Genomic DNA, 3,602 nt, shown 5'->3' on the forward strand with positions numbered 1-3,602 from the left:
TGGATTGTGAGTATAATTCGTTCCGGCAACGTGCTCGTTATCCAAAGCACTTGTATATCAAAGCGAATTTCCCCATAAGAAATAATGGAAACTCAGATGATTCGTTCCACAACCACTTATCCATATAAAAATTATTATAGCAATACAAAATACAGTATAAAGTAAAAATAAAACAAATTAACCTGCACTTTACCTTTGAAAAAAATTGTGGCTGACGTGAGGGACCATTGTTGCAGTACAGATATTGACTATACAAATGAAGTGCAAGAACCATTGGCTCAGTTGTGACATATGTCATGTGAGGCTCAGCAGACAAAGCATACTCACTACTAGTATTGCAAGATCTCGCTCGTATATCGAATCAAAATTTTTTGCTTGTCTTGCAAAACACTCGCAAACCGGGTTACTCGCACTCCAAGGTTCCACTGTATATATACAGTATATGTGTGTGTGAACCCAGGTGGCATATTTGTATGTTTATATGTGTAACTACATCTAGCTCAATACTGCACCTCTGTCCTCAAATTAAAGAAAGGAAGGAATGAATGAGACTGGAAGGAATGAAAGAAAACGGGGGGTTGTGGACACATTGCATTGCTTTCAGATGACACTTGCTTTGTTTGCCTATAAAGGGAAAGGATGGGAGAAAACAGACAAAAAAGAAAGGAAGAAAGCAAGAAAAACAAGAAATGTAGGAAGTGGCCCCCTCTTGGAAGCCCAGTGCTCTCCAACAGACATGCTTTAGGGGTTGCATTGGTGGCATTCTGGTAGAGAATCGGGGTAGCATTCATCTGAACATGCCACATAGAGTCTCTGTGGCCAATCCATGCTGGAGGCCCTAGGACAGGGAGTTTGTGGCGCTGAAAGCTTGGGACAGCGTAGCTGGACAGCATCACACACACACACACACACACACACACACACACACACGCACACAAACACACAGAGAAAAGAAAGGCTGGTTTCCCACAGGGCAAGGCTGAAAGCTACACCATGTTCAGCTGGTACAACATGATGAAAGTGAACTGGAACACATTGTGCTGGACTGCCACCGAAGGGACCTCGCTTCTCCGGTGATCTTTTTTAAGCATGAAGTAGTGTTTTCTTGTGTGTGTATGTGAGTAAACCCTATAATGTTGACTGGGGTTGTTGGAAATACTGCTGCCATGTAGCACTCAATCAATTAAATGGCTTAAACTTGTGAAGCAACTGTTGGACAGTGAGAGATTTTTGTACGTCAGCTGTAAGCAAGTGTCGATGCAGCCATAATTGGTCACAGGAAGCCAATTGCTACAACACCGCTTCAGTCTGTTTAGCAATACAATCACTTCTTAAATATATGCATAAAAAATCTACTTCACATTTAAATTAACATTTTATACAATTTTCACACAATAGCCAGCAGTTTTGATGATGTGTTTAATTTAGAGATTGCTATTTATGATTATCTACTCTAATCGTACAATTGAAATTACTATTGATTTCAAGTGAACCCAATGATTTCTTTGTCTTCATTAGATTTTATGTAGAAGAAAAAGCATGTTCAAGCTAAGGAGGTATTTCAATCTATTTCTACAACATTGTATATCTAAATAGACATTACCACTCACCAGCAGAGCACATCCCTCACCCACATGGATATACTTTGTGTCAGCCATGTTTTGAGCAAGATTTTGTGTGTTAGGGTCAAAGGCGACCTCTTGACACGGGGAGTTTATACATGCTAATGAGGGTTGCACTCTAACCTCATTGCTAAGTGCATATGGCACGCACAGAGGCTTGCTCCTTGTGTTCGCGTGGGATCAGTGCACAACAATCACTGAACTGAGTGGTGAAGAGGTTTCAGTCAGACTTTAAAACAGCACAATAAATAAATAAGATATTAATGTAGGAGGCTGGGAAGTCCCATAGGATGAATCCCACTTTAAAAACAATTTCCATGTTTGTCCAAATGAATACCTTTACTTTTAAAACACGTTGTAGACTTTGCTGTAATTTAAAATGTACAATCTGTGTGGGTTATTATACTTACACTCACTCCAATGAACTTTGTTCATCACCAAAGTTTCATTTTTGAACACAGATACATAACACTGTCTCCCTCTCTGACACACAGACAAACGCACAAAAAATATCATATGCTTTGGAAAAGTTGCAGCTTTGAAAACTCACTTTTCTCAGCCAAACTTCTTATACATATTTGCAAGAAAATCAAAGCCTCTTTGTGGGGCAGGCCCTAATCCTTTCTCCGGCACATAAAGGATGTACCTTTAAACTGGCTTTCACTCCTGTGACAACCATGCAAATTGGTGAGAGGTAGGATGCCATCTCATTGACATTGTTTGTTAGAATAACATAGCACAGGGGAAAGGTCCCGTCTCAGGCATTCCACTGAAGCCCACCCCTCTGTGAAGTTGCCTGATGAATTGTCACAAGCTTGTTATTTGCCATTAGTTTCTAGCATTTCTCCCTTCTGTTGGCCAAGCTAATTCAATCTTTTTGTGGAGTAATCTCATTGAATCCCCCAGGAGGGTTTAGGGATTTCTTTCTTCCCCCCACATTGTGCTATACCTGACCCAGTTTATTCAGATACACTTTATTCCCTATTATCTTTAAACTTTTTTGATACTTTGTGATTGTTATATAAACAGAGTAACTAAACTCATACTTTTTTCTTATGAGTGCTGTTTTGCTTATGTCTTACTGATCTCATAAAGGATACAGAGTTTAGTAAATGACACTGTCAGTAAGACAAATAAAAAAAATGAATCCAATTCGATGGGTACCATAATGAAATGACATTGTGACAAAAGAAACAAGACATTTTTTCCTTGTAATCTCTGCCTGTGTTTTAAAATATATATACATTGTAGACTTGGAATCACAATATAAAAATACCCCCAAAAAATTTCCCAAAGGAATTTTTTTTCTTGAATATTGACTAAATTACAATCTTGTCAGTTCTGTAACTGTCTTGATGCTGAGATAATAGCACATAATTTCATAACTTCTTTGTGACCGACTCCTGAAAAGGACAGGGATATCTATGTTTACCCATAATGATCCACCCTAAAGGGCATCAATCAGAAGCCACTTTATAATAAGATCTAGAAGTGTGCTCAGATCAGAGCACTTCTAACAACCATATCCTTTTGATAGCAGTGTGACTAAGAGTTTAATTTGGGAGCAGCCACCACTTCAAAGGGAGATGCGAGTATTTTTCCTCCTTATTTGCACCCCCAATGGGGCCTATACATTATAGTATAACCATGCCTCAGTCCTCCACTCATGCACTAATGCCATCCTGATTGCCTAATTTCTCATGTCAGCAACTTCTTCTGGGAAGAGAGAAGAGGACAATTAGGGAACAATTGAACATGATTGCGATGAGAATGTTCTGTGCAGCAGCAGGCAGCCCACAAGCCGCCACACTGTAGGCTGGTTTTGGTTATGAAGACCAACTCACCGATGGCTCTAACCATCAGTGGTTCAGTGTCTTAGCAGTGTCCTGCCCAAGGACACTTTGACTGCAGGCGCCATGATTCGAACCTCCAACTCTCCGGTTGGGAGACGGCTGCTCTACCCACTGCACCACCGTTGCC

The sequence above is a fragment of the Monopterus albus genome, unplaced genomic scaffold, assembly GCF_001952655.1.
Source record: "Monopterus albus unplaced genomic scaffold, M_albus_1.0 scaffold31.1, whole genome shotgun sequence".
NCBI classification, from domain to species: Eukaryota; Metazoa; Chordata; class Actinopteri; order Synbranchiformes; family Synbranchidae; genus Monopterus; species Monopterus albus.